This window comes from Euprymna scolopes, chromosome 1, assembly GCF_053919585.1.
Source record: "Euprymna scolopes isolate OS-2025 chromosome 1, ASM5391958v1, whole genome shotgun sequence".
NCBI classification, from domain to species: Eukaryota; Metazoa; Mollusca; class Cephalopoda; order Sepiida; family Sepiolidae; genus Euprymna; species Euprymna scolopes.
Window position 1 is genome coordinate 29445288 of NC_136482.1, and position 25783 is coordinate 29471070.

The window sequence follows — 25783 nt, forward strand, 5'->3', positions numbered from 1 at the left end:
GTGAGCCTAAATGGTATTTAAGGTACAACTTTTGAAATACGAGCAACATTATTTTATATGTTAGATAACTAGCTGTATCGATCTGGCGTTGCTGAGGATCCATTACATTCAAATTCTTCTTTTGTATATATTTTGGTTTAATAAGAATGAAACAATACGTCAGTAAAAAAAAAACTGAATAAAAAATGCAAGAAACGAACGATAACTTTTAGTATAAAAATATGATTTATCTTCTTTAGCTGAGTTATTTTAAGGTGACTATTTAAGAAGTTTAACATAATAGAAAACTGTTGAATCAAATTAAGTATGTAAATAAAAATGTTATTGAAGTACATTAATCTATTGTAAATAACATGATACAAAAATAACAAATGAAAGTTGGTTAAGTCAGAATCCAAATTTAATTTGTCAGGTTTAAAATGCTATTTAGGCCCACCTTTTAAAACCTGACCCATTTTATATGTTAGAACTTTATATGTTGGTACTACAATAAGGCTAACTGAAATGTCATCAGAGATGCCCCATGGGGAAATATCTTTTCACTTCCAGTGGAACAGTGCGCAAATGCGACTACTGAATGGTTCAAAGCAGCAAGTGAAGCACATGTTCCCACATGGAAGTTCTGTAACAAACCCTACTCTCCCCAATGGTTTATTTCTACTTGCAAAGCTGCCATAGCTCAAAGGCAACATGCATACAGTAGATTTATCCAGTATAAGTCCAGTACAAACAGACAAAAGTTTATAGAAGCTAGAAGTAATAGTAAGAAAGAAGTAACGACAACTAAGAAAGAATATACCGAAACCACCAGAAAATGCATCGAAGAGCAGAAATTAGAAACTCGTGATTTCTGGAAAATCTACAACAGTATAGTAAATAATGGGCAATCAACAATTCCCCAATTATCCAACAGTCATGAGGTTATTTGTATGGCAACCGAGAAAGCTAACATGCTTGTCAGTTTGCCTCAAACTCTACTTTGGACCCAGCAAACAACTCCCTCCTTGATTTTCCTTTGTGGACAGAAACCACACTAGATGATCTGAAAATCACCACTCTCAAATATATGATATCATAAAAAACCTAGACACCTCAAAACCATAAGGACTTTATTTCATCCTAGCTGTACTATTAAAAAAATGCTCTACTGTCCAAACTCTTCAACAAATGCCTTAACAAATCATATTTTCCTAACTGGAAAACTGCTTCTGTGGTACCAGTATATAAGAATTCTGGCAAAAGAAATGACCGATTAAATTATCGCCCCATTAATTTCCTCCCTATTTTCGCCAAAATATTTGAGTTCATAATTAATCAAGCTCTAGTCCACCACCTCACAGTTGCTAAACTTCTGTCCAACCATCAATATGGATTTAGGCAAACCTGTTCTACTGCAGGTCTTCAAACTATAATCTCTGAATATATATACCATGCACTGGATAAGGCAGAGGAGGGGAGGGGAGTAGTCTTAGATATATCAAGGCTTTTGACAGGGTATGGCACGATGGTCTTTTCTGGAAAATCAGATCCTATGTTAATACTCGAGAAATACTTAACATAATTAAATCCTTCGTAAGTAAAAGAAGAATCCAGGTTGTTCTCGATGGTCGTACGTCTAAACAGTATGATATGAATGGGTGTACCTCAGGGATCGATCTTTGGACCTTTATTATTCCTGATATTCGTAAATGACCTCCCTGATAAAATAGTCTCTGAGATGGGTATATTTGCTGACGACACCATGCTCTATAACAGGCACAAGGGAAAAACAAATGAACACATATCTAAGGAAATGGCAGAAACACTAAAGGAAGACCTCTAGTCTGTAGTGGAATGGGGACAAAATAGATGCTAACGTTCAATACTGCCAAGACTAAGCTTCTTTCCTTCAATAATTACAAGAAACCTTCTCAACGATTAATAGCTCTGGCTAAAGATACATTACCTGAAAGTACTGCTTTCAAACTCCTCGGCTAACGTTCACAGGGAACATGAGTTGGAACAGATACATCGAGAGAATTGCCAAGGCTGCTGCAAGGAAAGTGGGCTTTTTTACGATGCTAGAAAGTTAATTACACTCGAAAGTATCCTGTACCTCTACAGGGCCACCATTCGCCCATTTATGGAGTATTGTTGTCACATTTGGACTGGTGCATCTGCTACTAGTCTCTCATTCCTGGACAAGATTTAAGAGAGGGTCACCAACCTGATAAGTTCTGAACTGTCAACTAAGCTTCAACCTCTGTCCCATCGATGAAATGTTGCATCCCTCTGCCTGTTTTACAAGTATTTTAATGGTGGACGCTCTGACGAACTACAAGCACTTGTACCCCCTCGACGTAAATATCCCTGACAAGCCCAACAAGCAGCAAAGTCTCACCTCTACACATGTAAGAAAGCCTTCTACTCTAATAGTTTCCTCCCCAGAACTGCTAGACTTTGGAATTCCTTGCGGGTTTCTGCTTCCCCGACTGTAATGACATGCAGAAGTTAAAGTGTAATATGAACAGACATCTTACTGCTCAACTCCCTACATAGTATGCCTTTAACTTATGTTCCTGATAGTAGCCCCCTATATCAAAGTGGCACTGTGCCTTGTTTAGGGTGAAAATGTAATTAAAAAAAAAATCAATATAACTTTTTTTCTAAAAGATAAATATTTAATAGTTTTTTTTTTAAATAAAAGAGAAGTGCAATGACTGTGATTTGATAATATTTTGGACATTATATGGCGCCATTGTTATTGAGCCATTTTCATATTTATGAGTGTACATTCATTGTTAAAATTGATTTTCAAAAGTAAATGGAAGGCTTCTCTTTCGTGAATATCCTTTCTAGAGACTCAAATGATAATGGGCTAAATTCGATCAAGTCTTTTGTCAAGAAATATTCAAAGCTTCAACTTTAGGCGAACAATAAATCCAAACTCGTTGCTCAAAAAGAGTGATTATTTTTTAGAGCTTAGACCGGTTACATAGATGCACGTGTCTGTAAGGCAGCCACTGTTACACTTGCGTTACTGTTTCTAGTCAGAACGTTATTATTCCAAGTGTGTAAATATTTTTCAAATTTTGAACACAATGTTAGCAATGGAAGAACCAACCAGGAAAGCGACACAGATAATTTTATCATTATTATTATATTCGCTTTAACCTCTCTTTTTATCATAGTATTTCTCAATATTAGAACTTGTACGTGAGTCTTTGGGGTATGTAATCAAGAAGTTAGCCCTGGATAGTCATAGACTTTTGCAAACCACTGTATGGATGAAAAAAATGTTAAATAAAGATTCCTGCATTTGAAAAGATGCACCAGACGAAGGTCGAGGGTCTTATCGATCAAAACATTACAAAGACATACACCAAGATGAGAATCATCATCATCTTTAAGTTAACGTCCGTTTGAAATGCTGGCATGTATTATACAACTTTCAGAAATTGACTTCCATGCCTATCTCTATTGAGGTCTTCATCCTGCTTTCTCTCAAATCCATACTCATGACTTTTTCCCATGTTTCTCCATGCTTCTCTGACTGATACCTCGACTGTTCTATATCTTCTTATCCAAGAATTTCTATTTATTCCTTCAACGTGGCCATACCATAAGAGTCTCCAGTTTTGCACAAATTTTATACTTATATATAAATATTTTTTATTTTTATAATTTATCTAACACAAGTATTTTAATGGTGAATGCTCTGACGAACTGCAGACACTTGGGCCCCCACGACGTAGACACCCTCGACAAAACCGACAGGCAGCTAAATCCCACCCCCACACAGTAGAGATCCCTAGATGTAGAAGATCTTTCTACTCCAGTAGTTTCTTCCCCAGAACCGCCAGACTCTGGAATTCCATTCCAGGTCCCTGCTTCCCTAACTGTACTGACATGCAGAAGTTCAAGTGTAACGTGAACCGACATCTTGCTGCCCAAATCCCAACATAGTGCTCCAGTAGTTGCTGCCCCTGATAGTAGCCCCCTATACCAAAGTGGCAATGTGCCTTGTTTTGGGGTGAAAATGTAAAAAAAAAAAAAAAAAGAAAAAAAACTAGTTAAATTATGTAGGCTAATCTATAACATATCTTTTTTACAAATATGGTCTGTTGTTTTGTTTTATGGTGTATTAACTCTTTTAGAGTTACATAAATTTAGTCATCTTGATAAAAATGTTTATCCTTTATATCTTCAAATATTTATAGATTATATAGATGAATTTATTTTGTTAATGAATCTAAAATATAAAGAGATCTTTTCAGATTTTTGTAAAGACTCAAATAGTATGTAAACTGACAAATCAAATTTTATTTCTGAATTTTCATTTGTTATTGTTGTACCGTGTTATTGACAATATAATAAAGTGTTTAGTATAAAATATTTAATAAATAAATAAATATAAATAACTTAATCCATATTTAAATAATAACATCAAAATAAAAATCAATACAGAAAACTTATTTAAAATTAAACACTATAATAATCGATATCTACTTAAAGGTTAAAATGTGATTACAAGTAAAAATATACAACTAGAATAATTTCCGAGAAATGCTGGGTAGTTAATATTTGCCTGCAAACAAAAATTTCTATGTAACGTATAGATGGGAACCCGACTGGTTGGTATTACCACTCTAGTTCAATAATGACAACCGGATGTAGTTTAAGATCATACTCAGGAATGGGTCAGATTAGACAGTTTGAGTAGTTGATTAGGGTTAGGAAGTGAGGTTGCCAGTGTGGCAAAAGCTGTGAAAATGAGGGCTTACCGTTCAAACGATCTAGGTGTGCGTGTGTGCTTTGTCATCGCTGCAAAGCTAGGATAAGAAAAGAATTCCAAGATGGCGGCGACAGCGTTTTGTAATGGTATGATCTTGGAAACTCTCGCAAAATCTCGTGCATATATGCAAATCAGTTGGTCTTCGACAACTATAAATTCAGGTCGTTTTGGAAGGCAAGGCGGGAGGACAGAACGGCCGGTTGGTAATTGTGTATGCTGGATCGTGTTGATGGCGTGTCACCGTGTCTGTGTGTGTACTGATCGAACCGCTTTCCTGTCCCTTGCACATTGAACTTGCACTTTGGACTTTGAATTGGTTTACATTGGACTTGCACATTGGACTTTGAATTGGTTTACATTGGACTTCAACTTCAAAAAAGATAGAAAGGCCGAGAAATATGAATTTTGAAGTTGTAAATTAAATTACAGATACGTTTCTGCAATTTATAAAGAACCTTTAGATGAGATTTAAATGAATCATTCTCTATCGAGGTTAGACAAAAAATATTAAAAAAATAGACCACATCCTGTCTGTACATCCCTCGGCTAACATTCACATCTATGGTGACTTCAATGTGCATGACGTGGATTGGCTGACCCACTCAAATAAGACAGATGATGAGGGGAGGTTCTGTCATGATTTTGCCATTGCCTACGACCTCACAGATTGTTCGCGAGCTCACCCGTGTGCCCGATGCTACTGGTCAGTATGCAAGCCTTCTAGACCTTTTTCTCTCAACTTCCCCTGCGCTATGTTCATGTTCTGTTCTATCACCTCTAGGGTCCTCCGACCACTCTGTTGTATCAGTTAAGATAAAAATGAAATGTAATAAGTCCCCAAACGTACACCTCCACCGTACTGTATACCGATACTTCATGGCTGACTGGGATAGCTTCTGTACATTCATATCTGATCTACCTCTGCATTCCATGTTTAAAAAGGATCTGTCCTCTATAGTATCAGACCTTACCGAATGGTTAATTGTAGGCATAGACCGATTCATACTATCTAAAAAATTCCAACAAAAACATAACAGCCAGCCATGGTTCTCCCCAGAATGTGCTGTTGCCATTGCGCACAGAAATCACTTTTTCCATAGCTACCAACGTAATAGATGTACTGAGACTAAAGCTGCTTTCAGGACTGCCAGCAACCACTGTAAAAGAGTAATAAAAAATGCAAGAGAGCTATATGGCCAGTCTGTCAAATCCAAAGTAGCTGATCAGCGGCTTGGTTCCCACCAGTTTTGGCAAATAGCAAGAGGTCATCTCATCAGCATAAGACAAGGCCAAACTACTTGCAAAGAACTTTGCAGCAAACTCTACCCTATGCGACGAAGGTCATAAACTCCCTGTATTTCCTCCTACAACAGACAACACACTATTCAACATAAAAATATCTGTGCTAAACTAATCAAGAACCTTGATTCCAGTAAAGCAACTGGCCCAGACGGCATTCCAATTATAGTGTTGAAAAAGCTTTGACCAGAACTTGCCCCCATACTTGCAAAACTGTTTAAGCGTTGCCTTAAGGAGAAGTGCTTTCCAACACCCTGGAAAACCTCATCAGTATGCCCTGTATTTAAGAATTCAGGTGAAAAGTCATCTCCCTCTCAGTACAGATCAATAAGTCTCCTGTGTGTTATGAGTAAGTTACTGGATTCCATATTAAATAAAGAAGTAGTCAACCACGTTAGCAGAAATAACCTCCTTAGTGACATGCAATATTGTTTCCGTTCTGCTAGATCTACAGCTGATGTACTAACAGTTATTCTCAACAAAGGCTTCCTTTCCAGGGCAATTGCTCTTGACATATCGAAGGCCTTTGATAAGGTATGGCATAAGGGCCTACTTCACAAGATTTCCAGCTATGGTATAACTGGAAATGTTTTCTCAATAATTAAATAATTTCTCTCTGATAGGCTCATAAGAGTAGTGGTTGATGGGTAGCAATCAGAGGCCCACAGTATTAATGCTGGAATCCCCCAGGGGTCAGTCCTGGGCCCAACTCTCTTCCTGATCTACATCAATGACCTCCCTAAACACATACTTAAATCATTCATTGACATCTATGCGGATGACACGACCATCTATGGCAACACATCAAAGGCCGTAAATGACAAAGCTCTCTCTGACCTTTAGTGCATGGTACAGTAGGGGAAGAGATGGCTGGTTACTTTTAATGCATCTAAATCCAAGCTCCTATCTATCATCAACGCTCTGATCCTCATCTAGCATCAATGAAATGAATGGCTGTCGTCTTGGGGAGGCTTCATGTTTTAACAAGCTCCTAGGTTTGACTTTTACTCCTGATCTGAAATGGAACACATATATCAAGTATGTTGCCCGGGCGCTGGGAAAATAGTGGGATCCTTCTACCGCTCCAGAAGATATCTCACTACTGATGCAATTCTCTATCTGTATAAAAGCCAAGTACGTCCAAAGATGGAGTACTACTGCCACATCTGAGCTGGAGCTTCTAAAAACAGCCTATGCTGCCTTGACAAAGTACAAAATAGACTTTGTGGCTTAGTGGGGGATGCCCTTTTCTCTTCCCTGCAACCTCTCTCCCACAGAAGAGACGTTGCGAGCCTGTCTTTGTTTTATCTTTATTTTCATGGCAAGTTCTCGTCTGAGCTTCAATCTCTGGACCCCCTTTGCCAATCTTTCACGATAAACACCCGTTTAGCTAAAATCACTGTCAGTAATTTTCCCCACTCTTTATCTGTGCCTAAATCAAAATGTAGATTCTATGAACAAAGAAGCTTTCTGAGACATGCACGCCTGTGGAACTCTGTTCCGTTTGCCTGTTTCCCACCTGACTACAACTTGGATGTCTTCAAGTCCAACATAAACAAATTCCTGATTAATCGCCCCCTTCAGGAAGACGCTTTATCAAATCTCCAATACCAACTATTACTACGATACTATCCCATTGATTATTGTACGCACAATAACCCTTATCCCCGAGTGGCTTCCGGGCTTTGATAAGTTGTGATCCTCCATGTAAAAAAAAAAAAATTACAAGAAGCAGAAAGAGCAATTGATTTAATATATGAACTGCAAGAAAGATTTGATAAGAAAGAAAGACCAAGAATTTTAGAGTTTATTTCTCATTGAGAACAGAGCCATCCATAAGAACCATTCTGTAGCGACATGCATAGTCTGTTAACTTTCAGGAATAAACTAAATGGCAGTTTGGAATAGAGAGTGATACCTGGAAAGATAAGGGATGTTGGGAAAGACCAAATAAACTCATCGGGGTAGCAATCCAGAGTTCACAAAATATATACTACAGACAAAAATACAGGAAAATGCCCTCAATATCCATCGAAGGGATGGATCAAACTTGAATTATTGGAAAACGATCCAGACATAACAATGAACAAGAATTACGAGGGCCGTGCAATAAGTAATGCCCCTGACTCAATTCTCATAGCAATAGAGCAACGAAACTTGGCACAGTTATTATTTTTTTCTCTACATAGGAACCACTAAGAGTTATGCATTTCTCCCGTTGTTTGATGCAGCTCTGGAGACCATTTTTGTAGAACACCCCAGGTTGGTCCTCCAACCACGACGTGACTTCAGAAATCAATGCTGCATCATCTGGGAAACGCTTTCCTTTCAAAAACAACTTCATGGCTGGGAAGAGGTGAAAGTCAGAGGGTGCAAAGTCAGGAGAGTAGGGAGGATGGAGAAGGATTTCATAACCACACGCCCGTGCTTCTGATCTGGCAACATGCGAGTTGTGGACCAGAGCATTATCTTGTTGGAGGAGGGTATCTTTACTGATCTTGTCCCGCCTCTTGATTTTGATAGTTTCCCTTAATTTCCTCAGAAGTGAAGCATAATAGGCTCCTGTAATTGTGGTACCTATTGCCAGGAAATCTGTCATCACTACTCCGTCCTGGTTCCAGAAGACTGTGAGCATGACCTTGCCAGCGGAGGGCTGCACCCTTGCCTTCTTTGGAGGTGGTGAGTCCAAGTGATTCCACTGCATTGACTGGTTGGATCATAGTGATGGACCCAGGTTTCATACTGTGTAATCAGTCTTTTGAAAATCTTTGACTCATCTTCTTGGCACATCTCAAAATTCATCCTCGAGCACTCGACATGTTCTCACATGGAATGGTGTGAGCAACCTGGGAATCCATCTGGCAGACACCTTATGCATATGCAAATGATCATGAATGATAGTTTCCACAGACCCTGTACTAATCTTGACATCTTGGCTATTTCGCAAATAGTAATGCGCCAATCTTCCAAAATGGCAGCCTCAACTTGACGGACAGATGCCTCATCAATGGCAGAAGGGGGGGTTGACCAGGTCTGGGAGCTGTTCCCACAGACTTCCAGCCATGTTTGAATTCACGATGCCAGCGTTTTACAAGGTCATATGATGGGGCATTATCACCATAAGTTTCTTTCATTTCATCAAAAGTCTCGTGTGGTGTGCGTCCTTTCAAATACAAAAACCAGATCACTGCTCGACATTCAACAGGCTCCATTTCACACCTGACTCAGTTCAAACACCTGCAAAACAGAAACCACAATTAGTTCAAAGCTGTAATTTGCCACATAACCCGTAGAGATATGCATCATTGCACATACAAAATTTCAGCTAGATCAGACAACTGGAAGTGGGTCAGGGGCATTACTTATTGCACGCCCCTCGTAAAGAACAACAGACAGAATTCTCATGCCTCTGAGGACGGAAATTCAATTCTCGGAAAGGAATGAACATTCACCGGAACAAAATGGGATGTGCTACTCATCTAATGATTCATATGCAGCCGTTTGTCATATAACAGATAAGATGTCGGAAAATCAAGGTCAGAATGCAAATCACAATGCAGAGGTTATCCAACCATTTAAACCAGTGAGTAAGATAAAACTACCCAGAATCAAATTTCCACCGGCAAATATAATCAATGGTTTTATGAATATGGTTGTGTTATATACTGGATTTGTATTGCATTGTATAATGAAAAAGGGATCGATGGAAATCAAGGAAAACAAACGATAGAGGGAGGTGAAGAACGTGTGCGTGTAAAATAATAATTGTTTTTATTTATTATTATTTTATTTTTACTTATTTAATTATTTTTATATACATTTTTTTTTTTTTACACAGTGATCACCACTTATCAAGGCCCGGAAGCCACTCAGGGATAAGGGTTATTGCAAGTACATTACGTTAGTGTGGAGATTTGATGAAGTGTTTACTTAAGGGGGCGGTTCATTAGGAATTTGTTAACATTGGACTTGAAGACATCTAAGTTGTTGTCCGGAGGGAAGCAGGCAGACGGAACAGAGTTTCACAGGCGTGCAGTTCTAAGAAAGAAGCTTTGTTCATGGAATCCGCATTTTGATTTAGGCACAGACACAGAGTGGGGGAAATTTTTCACAGTGGATTCAGCTAGACGGGTGTTTTTCGTGAAAGATTGGCGAGGGGGGACCAGAGATTGGAGTTCAGACGAGCACCTGCCATGGAAATAACGATAAAACAAGGATAAGCTCGCAACGTCTCTTCTGTGGGAGAGAGGTTGCAGGGTAGAGAAAAGGGCATCCCCCACTAAGCCACGAAGTCTATTTTGTACTCTGTCAAGGCAGGATAGGCTGTTTTTTTAAATGACACATAATTATTTATTTAATTTTATTTATTCATATTTATATTTAATATATTTATTTCTTATTTATTTTATTTAGTTGTTTATTTCTCTTCTTTCTTTTCGATATGAGTGCGTCTTAACTCAACGAATATGTGAGACGCAGCTGATAAATTTTTAAATGACACGTGAAGCGCTAAGCCATTCATCGATACAGGAGATGCTAAAATCATTAAACGTCCAGTTTTTACTATTGAACAGTTCAGTGTAATGCAATTCAGATAATGAAGCCTCATATTAGTAAGGGGACCAATACACAAAAAGCCACCAAGTGGAAGACCCCCAAACTGTGCGCATTCTCTCCTGATCGCATAACATTGACTGAAGGCCAAAATTAAATACTCTACAAATGAAAAAAATTACAATAAACACAATTATATACAAGTGAATTAACTAATACGAGGAAGGCGCTGAAACGGTCCATATTCTCTCCTGTTGACCCGACATTGATGTGAAGCCGAAATAAAATATCTGACAAGTAAAACAGTTGAAAAACATGATTATATATAAGCCTACAAGATAAGGTGTTTCTTTGAAAACACAATATCTTCTGTTGCCAGTTTACTTCATGGCGAGTTTCTACTACAGTTCTGGTAGCAAATTTTATTCTATATTATTTTATTTAAATATTAGGTAATTATGCAGAATCCACATCGTGTTAGATACGATTTTCAAGTTATTTAGTTTTTACAGTATCTTTTATTTATTAAATTGTAAAATGAAAGTACATAATAGTTACCAAACACCTTCTCATGTTAAGAATGGGTTTCTAAATAATAACATTATTATTTCGTCATGGTCGGTATTCTGTATAAGCACAAAATACCATATTACTGTGCGGGTGTGGATACCCGAGTTTAATCTATTTGATTATTCTGGATTCAAGAGAAAGTTTGGTTTGCTTATATTGTAAACATAGTCAGTTTCATTTCAGAGCAGTTCAACAGGGTACGGCACTGGTCACGATTGATAATTGCAGCGAAAACCAATATAAGCCAGTAAACGAAAATAACCGCCTCAATTTCATTTTGGAGCAGTCCAATGAAGGCCACACCGAGAACTGACAGTGACAGTTGTAAAGCCACCCAAGGTCCACCAGTAAATGCCCCAATACAGTACTAACTGTCAGTGATCATCACTCCCCGTCACAGGAATCCATTGACAGCCAGTGGATGACAAGCGCCCGACAGTTCAAGACAGAGAATTTTAGTTATAAGCAATCCAATGGAGTCCAACATTGATCCAGGCTGCCAGTGAGATCCAGCTGCACATACCCCAAACTAGTACTAATCGCCAGTAACCAAGAGTGATAACAATCCCCACCAGTAGATTTTGCTACCTGCCACTGCCAGACAATGCCCGATAGTTAGATGATTCAATTTGGGGCACAGTCGCCAGTGGTTCTCAATAACAACCAAAGTTTTTTGTTTGTTTTCTATTGTTATTGTTAGTTTTAAAGTTTTTAAATAAATTAAATAAACATGAATATACATAAACGATCACACATATATATATATATATATATATATATGTATATATATGTGCATGTATGTGTGTACACATAGGTATATTTATATATATATAAAAAAAAGGAAAACGTCTACCTTAAACCACTAACCTAGTTCTAAAACAGATCCTTTGTTCGATAAAATGCATGCCTATTGGCTGATAGGAAGGGGCGCGGTGGATACTAGAAAGCTGATTGGCTAACTAAAAATCCTCAACATATATAAAAACAAGAAACAACCACAGAATTCGCGCATAAGCCTGACGAATCCTATAGTGGATGAAACGCAGAATATTCAGTGTAGCTTAATCGCCATATATATTTTATAAATTAATATATATATATATATATATATATATATATATATATATATAGTAAGTTATAAAATATATATAGCGATTAAGCGACACAGAATATTCCGCTTTTCATCCACGCTAGGATTCATCAAGCTTATAACTTACTACCAAGTAACAGAATTTTGGATTCGTTACCAAAATCCGTTTTCCATGGTAACAAAAATGAAATACAAAAAAGAAAAAAAAGCATTTAAAGCAAATTTGTTGGAAATGAGAAACTAATAGGAATGAGCAAAAGAAATACAAACTCGAAATATGTTTAAAATGATCCAAATTTATTAAAACAAAGTTATCAATTGCCTTTATTTCCCAAAGCTAGTTAAAAAAAAACAACCTTAAGAAACGGGAGAACATATAAAAAACAGAAAACAGTTCTTTTGAATCCTTGTTAAAATTCATCCCTTCTTTTAACAAGATGTTCAGTCTTTCTACAAAATTTTTTTTTTTCTTTTCCGAAAGGAACCACAAACAAATAAAGTATCTTTGACCTTAAATGGGAGAAAGAGGTAAATATTTTTCCTTTGTGTCGGTTCAGATACCTTTAAATTCAAAGGAAAGAAACGAAAACAACAAAGCCGCGTTGGTAGGCTTTATATGTATAAAATAATTCATTCTGCTATTAATGGATTTTTTTTTTTTTTTTGTAATAATCTTTCCTGGAGGTCACATGTGCCGATAATCTGCTCGACTTAACGGCGAAATTAATTTCTGTTCATTACAGAAAAGAAATCCTCAAAACACGGCCAGTTTCTTCTGTTTATACTTTAGAGACTAATTTCCCAATCGATAAAACCTTGTGCCCTTTAATAACTGGGACTAATTTTCCAGTAGATGAAACCCTGTTGTTTTTTAATAACTGGAACAAAATTACAATGAAACTTTCATAAGTCTTTCTAAAGGAGAAAGAAAAAAAAAACCGTGACGAATTTAACGTCAACTCTCTTTGACGGAACATGAAATAAAACCTCCTCCTCGCCGGCAGGTGATCTTCAAACTGATGAAAATGGGAAAAAGCCCTTTCTTCCTCCCCCTCCCTTTCTAGAGGGTAGGAGGGTAGCAGACTGCTGGAAGGGAATTATAACGATGATGATGATGGAAGTGACCTGCAAAGGCTGGTCAAGGAGTGCGTTCCTTTCTCCAAATGCCGAGATGTTGAATGTGTGTGTATAAAAAAAGAAATAAAAATTATTTCTTTATTAAAATTTCAACACTCTCCCGACAAGAAAAGAAAAAATTTATTGTAACAAAAAGGTCTTTAAAACCAAGATCAGGTGAAAATTTAAAGAGGCTTAATTTTTTACTTCTTTTAAAAGGTCGAAATTTAATACAAAAATTAAAAAAAAAAACACTTAAAATTTCGAAAAATATTCATTTTCTATTTGTTTTTAAGGAGTTTTTTAAGATGAAAATTTAAGATGAAAAGGAATTATGGAGTTTAAATTACAAGGACTAACAGGCAAGTCTGAATTATCTCCCGAATCAATAACAAGCCAATCATATCTACTCTGAAAATAGGAGTGGGGCGAACGTAGCTTTTCTTTTGATTAAAGAAGCTACATAAAACCGAAATATATTTCTTACATAAACTCTGCAGGGAAAATGCAGCACTAAAGGTCTGCTGAGCTTCACACATCAAGCCCAACAAACCAAGACTGACAAATCTTCAAAGCCCCTGGCGCTTGAAATTTCCAGGGTGATATCTAAAGCTCCAGGTCTCAGCCTTGGGAACTTCACCTCAGTCTTACAACATCTTAAAAAATCTGCGCCCTCACAGATCTTCAGAAGGGCGGCACTACAAATGATGTAGCCAGCAAACACTCTAGATTTTATAGCCAGATGACACTCGACTATAAAAATCCAGTCAAGCTTAAGCTTGCTAAACTCTCACTTGAAAACTCTCCCCATGACCCCTTTCTCTCCTAGGGTGCATACTTACGAAAATGGAATGCTGAATGCAAGTACTTCTAATGAGACAAAGATACTGAGTTTATCCAGTACCTTTCCTGTCCTTCCACTGACCCTTTTCAGAGTTATTTGCTCGGTGCAATAGGCTCATATCAGGCCTGAAACTACTTTCACCTTGATAAGGGTACGTTAAATGGTCAGTGGTAATGTACCCATTAGGATTAACATGCACATCGATGTATGCAGAAAACAGGGCTTGGCCATCGTGGCAACTGCCCAAATCCAAACAGTCTCCCTGACTATTAGCAGACTGCTTAAAAACTCTAGCTGTCTCCCTTTAATAATAGGCACAATGCCTCTAACCAATTCCCACTTAAATTCCCCCATGAATTGCATAAAATTCCAGGGATCCATACTCAACAAATTATGAACCAAACTTTAGTACTTAAAAATTTCTAACAAATTTAGATTCTTTCTAGCTATATGCAATCTAGGAATATTAAATTTAATTGCCGCACAATTTTCTAACTGCAGCCTGACCCTCACTAAGCCGAATTCGCCAGTACTTAGTGAGTTGGTCTCAGCAACTGGGCATTCTGGTTCAGGATCGCAAACCTTCACCGACATTATCATTGGTGTATCAAAGAGCATCGGGATACTAATAGAATCACGTAGCTTACCACTAGCTAAACTACGCATGGCTTCTCTAACACCATTCTGGAATGCATCTACCTGAGAAGCATCCGCGTCCAGAAATTCTAAATCCACAGTCTCAGGAGAAAAACAAGCATAGACTTGCTCAGACAAGTCAAGAAACGTGTCTAAGCCCTCTCTAATCTCAGTCATATTTTGTCGAAAGATAACTTTAGGACAATTTTTGTCTGAACTCATAAAGCTGAGGTTGAGAATAATAGCATCCATAGCAAATAACCTTTCCTCCACCAATGTATGGTAAGAAGAATTTGAAAACATGCTGAGGCTTTTAAAAATATTAAATAAATGTAAACTAAAGCCGAATAACTATCACACAGAATTCTACCTAAATTGGTTCCACTAACGTAAAAAATAAAAGGAAAATGCAAATTTGTAGGGGAGAAATTCTAAAGCAAAAATGTTTTAATTTCAATTCCCTAAAAAATTCAAAATGGCGACATGGTCAAGGGAGAAGGCACATAAAAGGTGGAGGTAGCGCAGTGCCAGGAAAAAATGGTTGGAAACAGCTTACAAAATTACATACAAAATGTACAAAAATGGAAATAAAGCAATCAATAACCGGATCAAATAAAAATGGGTCTTGCTCAAAATGTTAAATTTTTAGAGAGTCTAAAATAGTAACAAAAAAAACCCCGGACTATTGTAAAGCTTAAATTACTACCTCTTCATATGCACACATTCAAGGAAAGGACATTTTCTGTTTTTTTTAAAATTATTTTATCTCTCTTCTCCAATCAACAGCGGGAATAAATTTTTTTTTGTGCGTTTTGAAAAGCCATAAAAAGATGGAGGGCGTTAAAGCAGTATTAATACAATTAATAAAGGCTCAGATGGATCAGTAACAGAAATCTGAGGAAAATTTAAAAGAACGTGATAAACAGCTACAGTTAAAATTTCAAGAAAGCCAACAAGCGTTGGAGGAGAAAATGTTACTTCAACAAAAGAAGAACTATTTTTAAAAATTGTAGTAAAAAAAAAAAAAAATCGTGCAAACCTTTTACCACTGGCAACGCCCGCTTCAGAGAGTGAAAGAAGAAAGAAGAAGAAGAGAATGGCCACTGCGTCTATTTATAGACTAGAGATCATGGGAAGAGTATGCAAATAATTTTGGACGTTTTTGTCCTATAAAAAGCCTGTATTTAGGAGAGAGGGTGTCTTTTTTGTTTGGCAGAAGCAATTGCTGTCAGAAGTGCATTGGACTGCAGGATTGAAGAGCGAAGATTGAGTTGTGGGGTCATTGTATTTAACCACAAGCTATTTATGCGAAGAACAGATCATGGAATCTGGGATGTTGAGATTGGGAAAAGATGTGATACCACCTTTTAGTGGAGAAGGTGATGTAGTCGGATGGATAAAGAAAGTAAAACTGGTGGCTAAGCTTCAACATGTGCCAGACCTTGCCAGTTTTATTCCACTTTTTTTACAGGGAGATGCACTCGCTCTCTATCTTGAGATGAATAATGCAGAACAAGAAGATGCAGAACTGATAAAGATGAGACTCGTGACCGCCTTCACTGAGGGGCCTTTTGAGGCATACGAAAAACTGCAACGATTCAAGTGGACAGGAGAATCGGTGGATGTTTATGCTAATAAAATCAAAAGATTGGCTGGACTGGCGGGATATCTGGGAAGAGTGCTGGAACATACAGCCAAACTGGCATTCATAACTGGATTCCCAGACGATGTATCTGTGGCATTACAGCAGCTACCGAACATAGAGAGAATGGATGTCAGCAAACTGATACCGACTGCACGGCTTTTAGTCAGCAAAAGGGTCGTAGAAACTCGGACATTGGCCGCAAGTGCGCAAACTAATGAGACTAATAAGGGAAAGAAAGAATCAAGCCTTCAGTGCTTTAGATGTCAAGGACCGCATCTAAAAAAAGATTGCACAGAGATCCCTAGGGCCAGGGCAACATGCTACAATTGTGGAAAATTTGGCCACATTGCGAGATATTGTCCTCAGATTCAGGGAAACGGGCAAGGGGGAGCTTCTGCGCTGCAAGCTACCCTAGCAATGAAATGAAGGCGCGATACTGGCCTCTTCATTCTAAAACATTTCACAATCACAAAAAACGGCAAAACGGACACTGTTTTTCGCTCAGAAATCTTTCAGACGATGCTAAAAAAATGGAAGATTAAAAGTTATTACAGGGCAGCCTACAGACCTGGAGGAAATGGCATTGTGGAGCGACATCATCGGACCGTGAAAGCAATAGCTGAGAGAGGAAGAATATCGCCTGAAGAGGCCACATTTTGGTACAACATGTCCCCTAAGGTCGGGCAAAGAGATGACACAGTACCACATAGAGCAATCTTTAATTACGAATGGAGGCATCCTAGAGACATGTCACCGGAAATTAATGATCAAGGATCAGCCAAAATCCAAATAGGAGAAGAAGTTTGGGTGAAACCGCCTAATGCCCGATGCACAACGCAGTGGGGAAGAGGAGTGATAACAGGAGTGCAATCCCCAAACAACTTAAGTGTCAATGGAATGCCACGACATGTTTTAGATTTAAGGCGTGTGGTCCATTCAGGTGATGAGGATGGTGGTACTGAGCCAGGGAGTGATGAAGATGAACCGGTGCCGATGCAGAGACCGCAAAGAAAACGCAATGCGCCGATCTGGACACAGGATTATGAGATGTGAATGATCTTTAATGATCATGGGGGCGTGTAGTAAAAAAAAAAAAAAAAAAAAAAAAATCGTGCAAACCTTTTACCACTGGCAACGCCCGCTTCAGAGAGTGAAAGAAGAAAGAAGAGAATGGCCACTGCGTCTATTTATAGACTAGAGATCATGGGAAGAGTATGCAAATAACTTTGGACGGTTTTGTCCTATAAAAAGCCTGTATTTGGGAGAGAGGGTGTCTTTTTTGTTTGGCAGAAGCAATTGCTGTCAGAAGTGCATTGGACTGCAGGATTGAAGAGTGAAGATTGAGTTGTGGGGTCATTGTATTTAACCACAGATATTAGATAGAACAGAACACAGGGACGACAGTTTTGCTTTTTCCCAAAGTACGATATGGAACGCTATAGAAACGTTCAATTACCAAGCGGAGTTGGAGGGGGTGTTTGACGCTTTCTATCGGCGATATGAAGACCTATTCACCGTGGATTGTCAAGAGTGGAGCAGCGTTAAGAAAGTTCGCCTACTTTTCAGGAAATTAGGGATCACAGAACATAGGAAGTTTGTGGATTATATTCTCCCCAGGAAGACGAGTGAATTGAAATTTTCTGAAGTGGTCAAACTTATCCGAACTATTCAGCCCGAATTCTATGCTCTTTCGTAGAAGATGGAAGTGCTTTAACCTGCAAAGAAGCAATGACGACGATTACCTGACCTTCGCATCTGTGCTAAATAAACACTGCGATGATTTCCGTCTACCTGACTTATCGGCAGATGACTTAAAGTGTTTAATTTTTGTGCAGGGTCCAGTCTCACCCAAAAACGCTAAGATTAGATGACGTGTTCTCTTTAGACTTGAGAGCGAACAGGGCCTCACCCTCCAGAAGTAAGCCAAGGATTGTCAACGAGTAGTCTGCATAAGGAACAACTCGAGACACGTCAAGGAGTCAGGCGCAACATTCATTAGAAGGACGACCTTCACCCTGAAAAAGAAAAGTTGGAAATAAGAAAACTCAGGCTACACCTAATAAATACCACCCAATCACAAGACCCAGATCCCCTACAAGCCCATGCTATCGCTGCGGCAGGAAACATTGGTCGAGTCAATGTTTTTACAAAGATAAGTACTGCAATAAATGTGGAGGAAGGGCCACAAAGCGACCTAGTCCAGGAAGAACAAGGTCAAGAACAGCGTCCGACAGACTAGATTTGACTTGGATTCAGATAAGAACCGGCGCAAATATGTCACAGTTAACATCGCAAATAAAACTGCATTTACAATTGGATTCCGGATCAGACCTGTCCATCATTAACCTTAAGACGTGGAAAAAGCTAAGGAAACCAACCATGCAGAAGACAAACAAATCAGCTCGAGCTGTGACAGGCGATAAAGTGGAATTTGAGGGAGAGCTCACACTCTCGGTATCCTTAAATGGTATTACTAAAAAAGTGAAAGTGTATGTACATAGGACATCCGAAAACCTCTTCGGTACTGACTGGATGGAGCGATTTGAATTGTGGGAGCAACCTATGAATAAATTCTGTCATAGGGTAGAAGATTCGTCTACGGAGGAGCAACAACTGAAGGACGAGTTAAAAGAAAAATTTCCAGAAGAATTCTCATCTGGACTAGGAAAATGTACAAAGGCTATAGCAAGATTCGAACTAAAAGAAAACACTCTACACGTTTTCAATAAGAAACGAAATGTCCCATTCATAGCAACAGAGAAATTAAAAAAGAAAGCTTCAACGGAATCTGTCAAAGGAGGCAAAAAAAAAAAAAAAAAAACTGAAACTGCAAAGCCTGAAGCTAAAACCCCGCATCAAAAGAATTCCCCAAGCCAAAGCAACAATTTCTACACGTGTATAGGAGTACACCCAACTCGAACACACCAACAACAGTCTCACCTGCAGAAACGATGTTTGCGCGGAAAGTGAGAACTGTTTTTGAAAAGCTTTTACCCAAACAGCCAAGGCCACTAGTGACCACTTATGTACCAAGTAAACATTTCATACCAGGTGAAAGAGTATTTTTCAAAAATTATAAAACAACACATCATTCTGGGAGATGGGTACAATTACTAAGAGAGTCGGTGACATGGTATATATCATCCAAGGACCAACATATACCCACGAACGTCACCAGAACCAACTAAGAAGATGTCGATTAGTTGAAACCAGCGACAGTCCACCATTGGAAGATGAGCTGATAGACACTGTCTTCGAAACTTTTGATCTTGAACCTCCTCAACCAACACCTGCACTACGGCAGTTGTTCCGTAAGAGAAAGGTTACCGAGCAATTGATAGTAAACCCTAAAAGGAAGAAGTACTGACAGCTTTTACGAACAAAAAGTTTGGGAGAGGGGATTAATGGACTATCTCATGACGTCACTTTCGTTGGTGACGTCACTCCCGGTATCGATTACCAGTGCCCGGCAGTCTGAGATTGGCACGCGACCAAGCTGGACGTGTGCAACCGTCCTATCGTTGAAGAATGGATATACTCCACTCACTTTGCTTGTAATTTATGTGATTACATGTTTCGTTCCTAAAAATCCTGTGTTCCTTTCGTTTTATTACCATTTAACCCCATAACAATACATACACGCACTCGTGGTGTGTACGTTATTGCCCGGTTTTCAATTATAATTTCTTTATATTTACAAAAGAAATATAATTTTAATATAAGGAAATAAAACAGTGCAGGAACCGGAAATAAGTCAATTATTTTGGAAGAAAATTGCCGAAAGATCACATAAATTTGAATTTTATAAAAAGAGAAAGTAAATTCCGTAAATACAATTTGCTTGTCACCTCATTAGTTAAAATGTAAGACATGATGTTTTCATTGTGGGCCAAACTAGTGGCTTTCAATTAGTGTCGTCCTTCACCCATATCTCTATCAAGTTTTAATAAATATCAGATAAGATTAGTATTAAAATGTGTGGTTAAAAGTAAAGAACCTTACCTCATGCATCATGCGGCTCGTGTTAGGAAAGAAAAAAAAGAGAAAATAAAAATGTCCGCTCCCTGGTATTTATGGACTGAAAATCACGTGATGTGACGAGAGGGGGGAGGGGGTATGCAAATGAGATGTGGTTGGGTTTCTCTATAAAAGAGCCGTCTTCTTTATTTTGGGCGTCAGTGTGGAAAGTGCAGAGAGAAGAGAACAGCTAGTTTTGAGTTTGAGACTTTTGATCTGAGGTTGAGTTCAAATTTAACGTCAAAATGTTATTTAAAAGAAAGATTGAGTAAAAATCTCACTTTAAAATATCTTTGAAAAAAAAAGCAAAGAAGATTATTTAATTTATTTACAAATTAGAGCAAAGTTTAAACTCTTGGGTTAGAAGCTTTTTCGTCTAAATGAGTAGAATGACTACGGTAAATCGTCTTTAAAATTAATTTCTTTTTATTTATGAATGGTCGTTGATATAACTTCGTATGGACCAGAGATAGAGAGAAAAAAAAAAACGAAAGGAGGAAATTGTGTTGCAGAGGGCTGCATAGACCCCGACAAGTGAAAGAAAAGAGAGAGAAAGAAAGGAGAAACAAAGAGGAGAAAAAAAGAGAGAAATAGAAAGAACAAGAGAGTAAGAACGGAGGCTAGAGAGAGAGAGAGAGAGAGAGAGAGAGAGAGAGAGAGAGAGAGAGAGAGAGAAATAACGAATGACAGAAAAAGACTATAGAGAAAGAGAGAAAGAAGGATAGAGGGTAAGAGTAAGACGAAGAGAGAAAGAGTTTTCAGACTATTATTTTGTAGTAATTGGTCACTGTTTATTTTTTTCTGTCCTGCCCCCTCTAAAATTTTCACAGTTTAAGGGCGTAGGATTGTTAATCATGTTCGACTCTTCATAGAAATAAAAATGATTTTCACTCCTATCGTCTTCCTTTCTGTTCATCAATAAGAGTATAAAAGAAGACGCAGTGATAAAAATTTTGCTTTAATCCGGAAGTGAAACCTCTTATCAGTAGCCATTTTATGTCTGAAAGATTAAATCTCCTCTCTTTTCAACAGCACCCAACCCCGCCCCCCACCCAAAAAAAAATCCAATACTTCTTGACCCTGGGAGGATAAACAGGGTAGTGTCAGAGCTACTAGGTGAATAGGATTTTGATAAAAATCTAGGAAAACTCAACATCAGGATCCATAGTCCTCTGGTTATCTCTGTCTCTATGTCAAACAAAGACATATCAGATGCATGAGTGAGGATGACATCATTACTTCTGAGTATGTGCAATCGCAATTCTTTAGTAGGTCAAAACCTTCCTTGACTTCGTATGCAACCAATGCACCTCATTGCTCTGGTAGCGAGTATTTGATTTACAATGAGGAAGACTTCAAGCAGACTAAAAAATCTTGGACATGATTTTAGTGGACTGTGTGCAGAAGTCAGATTCTATACTCAACATCAGTATCCTTCCCTCTAAAGTTCATCCCTTCCTCATCGTGATAGTGTTACAGCTATACTGATAACAAGGCTTTGGTAAACATCTGGTAGAAGATGACATAAGGATCCATCGTCGTCTCATCGTCTCTGCATGTGTCAAGATCGAAACCACAAATCAATGGAGTGAGAGTGATAACATTGCTTCTGTGCCATCCTTTTCATTGTTCTTCTTTGATTATGTATGAAACCACTGAGCGTCGCTGTTGTCAGTGTTATGGATATAACCTGCAATACAGCAGGTTAATGAATAGCTGCTTTTGTCCATAACAATAGCTGCAGCCAACAAGAAGGACTTTATGCAGACCGGACAATCCTGAGGCTTGATCTTCATGAACTCTATGCAAAAGTTTAACTCGCTTAACAAAGACTGCAGAAGCAGTTAACAAGAGTTTAACGAAAGATTATAGAACAAATAGAATAATCTATCGCACGAAAAATATTAAAAACTAGCAGGGCCCATATCTTGGCGTTGCTCGGATGGAATATTAAATAGTGATTTTACTTTAAAACAAGTTTCAATAAAATATTTAGGTTTCAGAGTAAGGGATTATGTGAGTGGATTGAAGGGAGAGTAGTATTTTGTTCCGATACTTCTACATAAGACGAACAGAAGTAAATAGACTTAATTTAAGGCGAGTTTAGGGTTATGATGGAGTTAATTTTTGCATAGGAGGTGTTCGGTTATTTTCCTGCATTGAATTTAGAGAGAAAAAATAATCGAGATTACTTTTTATATATATCTATATAAAATTTCATCTTGAAATTGAAAAACTATATATTTTAGAAAATTTGTATACATAACAATAACGAGCTTTGCTTTCTATAATTTGATTCCATCTGTTAACGAGTTTATAAATTTCTCACTTGTAAAATTCTTTAGGTTTTGATGTGAAATATGAATAACTGATGTTCAGTGTTCTTTCATGATGTGAATCAAAGGTCATCTAAATGGCTTTGTAATCCTCGAAAAAGTGATGATCTGAGGAATATTCTCCTAGGAAACTTTTGGTCAGTAGTGCTGGATGAGGACGATCATTATCACGATGAAAGATGGCCCCTTTTCTTGTAAATAAAGAAGGTCATTTTAGGGTCAACATGAGTGAGAATACTGCAAAAAAATATGAATGAAGCTTTAATAATCTAAAATAATCTGAAAGAAAAAACTATAAATTAATCATGGTAATATATTTAAGTAATAGCAATATATCATGGTGATATCTTTAAGTAATAGCAATATATCATGGTGATATCTTTAAATAATAGTAATATATCATGGTCATATCTTTAAGTAATAGCAATATATCATGGTGATATCTTTAAGTAATAGCAATATATCATGGTGATATCTTTAAGTAATAGCAATATATCATGGTGATATCTTTAATAGTAATATATCATGGTCATATCTTTAAGTAATAGCAATATATCATGGTGATATCTTTAAGTAATAGCAATATATCATGGTCATATCTTTAAGTAATAGCAATATACATAAATAAATTACAGTTGTTTAAAATAATGCCCATTCTACACATCAATAAAAACTTTTACACCAAATTCATGTTCGTGGAAACTTCAATGTTCACAATGTGGAATCGTTAGTCCACTCAAACAAGAAAGATGAGGGAAGGTTCTGTCGCTATTTCTTCATTGCTTAAGACCTACCTCAGATTGTTCACGAGCCCACCCATGTGCCCGACACTGACGGTCACTATGCAAGCTTCTTAGACTTTTTTCTCACAAGCCCTGAGCTATGTTCATCCTGTGTTCTGTCTCCTTTGGAATCTTCTGACCAACGGTTGTCTCAGTTAAGATAAAAACAAAATGTAATAAATCCACAGCCCTTCCTCTCCATCGTACAGTATATCAATACTCTATGGTTAACTGAAATACCTTCCATACATTGATATCAGATTTACCTCTGCATTCCCTGTTTACAAAGAATGTATCCTCTATAGTATCAGACCTGACTAAATGGTTAATTGTAGGTATAGACCATTTCATATCCTTTAAAATATTCCCACAAAAACCTAACAGCTGGCCGTGGTTCTTCCTAGAATAAGCTGCTGCAAATGCACACAGAAATCACTTTTTCATTGCTTCTAACGTAATAGATGTACTGAGACTAGAGCCGCCTTCAAGACTACTAGCAACCACTGTAAAAGAGTAATAAAGAACGCAAGGGAGTTGTATGCTTAGTCCGTCAAGTCCAAAGCAGCTTGGTTCCAACCAGTTTTGACAAATAGCAAACAGGGTCCTGAATAGAAATGTGTGTTCTATACCAACCGCAGGTAATCTCGTCAGCAGACAACGCCAAACTCTTTACCAAGAACTTTGCAGCTAATTCTACTCTATGCGCTAATCCTCAGTATTTCCTCCTGTTTTTGAAAACACGCTATGCGACATAGAAATATTTTTGCGTGATATTGCCAAGCTAAGCAAAAACCTTGATTCTAGCAAAGCCACCAGCCCTGATGGTATTCCAATTCTAGTGCTGAAAAAGCTTCAACCAGATATAGCTCCCATACTTGCAAAACTGTTTAAGCATTGTCTTAAGGAGAATTGCTTTCCAACATGCTAGAAAACCTCATCTCCTTCTCAGTACAAACCAATAAGTGTCCTCTGCGTCATGAGTAAGTTGCTGGAATGTGTGTTAAATAGAAAAATAGTCAATCACCTCAGCAAAAATAACCCCCCTAGTGACATGCAATATGGTTTCCATTCTGCTAGATCTACAGCAGATGTGCTAACAGTTATATTCCATAGGATTAGCGAATCTCTTGACAGAGGCTTCCTTTATAGGACAATTACCCTTGACATATTAAAGGTCTTTTATAGGGTATGGCATAAAGGTCTAATCCACAAGCTCTCCAGCTATACCGTAGCTGGAATTGTTTTTTCAATTATTAAATCATTTCTCTCTGATAGGTTCATAAGAGTGGTGGTTGATGGGCAGAAATCAGAAACTCACAGTATTAATGCTGAAGTCCCTCAGGGGTCCATCCTCAGACAAATTATCTTCCTGATCTACATCAATGATCTAAATCACATATTAAGATCATTCATAGACATTTATACTAATGACCATCATCCATGGCAAAACTTCACAGGTCGTAAATGACCAAGTTCTCTCTGATTCTCTCTTCTTTGGTTTTGAGCACATAGTGCAATGGGGAAATAGGTGGCTGGTTATTATTAATGCATCTAAAACCAAGCTCCCATCTTTACGCTATCAACGCTCTGATCCTCATCTGGCATCAATTGAAATGAATGGCTCTCGTCTTGGGGAGACTCCATGTTTTTACAAGTTTCTGGGTCTGACCTTTACTTCTGATCTAAAATGGAACACATACATCAAATCTATTGCCAAGATCGTTGGAAAAATGGTGGGATTATTCTACCACTCCAACAAATATCTGCTGATGATGCAATTCTCTTCCTGTATAAGACCCAAGTACGTCTAGAAGCGAGTACTGTTGCCACATTTGGGGTACGAGCTGCTGGAAGCATCTTATCCTGCCTTGACAGAGTTCAAAATAGACTTCATAGCCTAGTAGGAGATGCCCTTATCTCTTCCCTGCAAACTCTTTCCCACAGAAGATTTTTGCAAGCCTGTCTCTGCTTTATCATTATTTTCATGGCAAGTGCTGTCTGAGGTTCAATCTATGGTCCCCCCTTGCCAACCTTTCACGAAAAATACCATCTAGCTGAAACCACTATCAATAATTTCTGACACTCTTTATCTGTGCCTAAACCTAAATGTCGATTCCATG

General features: G+C 37.9%; 1 protein-coding gene across 2 annotated transcripts in view; it reads right to left on the reverse strand.

Annotated features, from left to right (window-relative positions):
* The window catches only part of LOC145290933 (rabphilin-3A-like), a 1108728-nt gene that overhangs the window by 1066364 nt on the left and 16581 nt on the right, over nucleotides 1-25783 (reverse strand). Inside the window, exon 1 of one of the 2 annotated variants that reach the window (XM_080136654.1) lies at nucleotides 20531-20615. The exons of the other annotated variant lie outside the window; for it this stretch is intronic. The gene's annotated coding sequence lies outside the window, so the exon portion shown is untranslated. Of the gene's footprint in view, nucleotides 1-20530; nucleotides 20616-25783 lie in introns of those variants that run through there. 2 annotated transcript variants of the gene reach the window in all.